The sequence below is a fragment of the Penaeus monodon genome, chromosome 15 (genome assembly GCF_015228065.2).
Source record: "Penaeus monodon isolate SGIC_2016 chromosome 15, NSTDA_Pmon_1, whole genome shotgun sequence".
NCBI lineage: Eukaryota > Metazoa > Arthropoda > Malacostraca > Decapoda > Penaeidae > Penaeus > Penaeus monodon.
This window is the reverse complement of record NC_051400.1, coordinates 6,752,664-6,753,230: the sequence shown is the minus strand read 5'-3', so window position 1 is coordinate 6,753,230 and position 567 is coordinate 6,752,664. Positions and strand designations below refer to the sequence as shown.

The window sequence follows — 567 nt, the reverse complement described above, 5'->3', positions numbered from 1 at the left end:
GCATTTTTGTAGAGAGAAGAGAGATAGATAGTAGATGATAATAGAGAGAGGTAGATAGATGAGATAATAGTTATGAAGAGAGGAGGTGAAGATGGATAGTCGAGAAAGGCAAAACAGATATGTATTGATACACACAATCATTAGATAGACAGGTCGACTGGAAAATCGGTAGAGTGATTGACAAATAGAATACAGAATACAATGTAGAGATATATGAATAAAAAAAAACACAAAAAATAAATGTAAATACAAAGAAACGAACACTGTCAGCATACCATCTAGAAAGATCTAAAATAGCCAAAATCAACTCCATGCCAAAAAGAAGAAAAAAAATCACACACCTTACTTTCCACTCAAGAAATCTCCAAAGTTCCCAAGAAAAAAGATAAATTCCTAGAACCTACAAGGGATTGTTGGCAGGATGTGGTATCGAGGCGTCAGCGTGGGGTTGGATCCCTCGCCAACGACTTTCCCTTTATTTTTCTTCCGACAAATTCCCACCTCGGGGCAAAAAGCTGTTAAGGCGTTGAGACAGCGTGCAAGAAGCTGCTATTTCTCACACAGCAC

At 38.1% G+C, this 567-nt stretch overlaps 1 protein-coding gene across 1 annotated transcript in view; it reads left to right on the top strand.

Annotated features, from left to right (window-relative positions):
* The window catches only part of LOC119581716, a gene marked incomplete in the record, with an annotated part of 132,029 nt that overhangs the window by 40,360 nt on the left and 91,102 nt on the right, over positions 1-567 (top strand).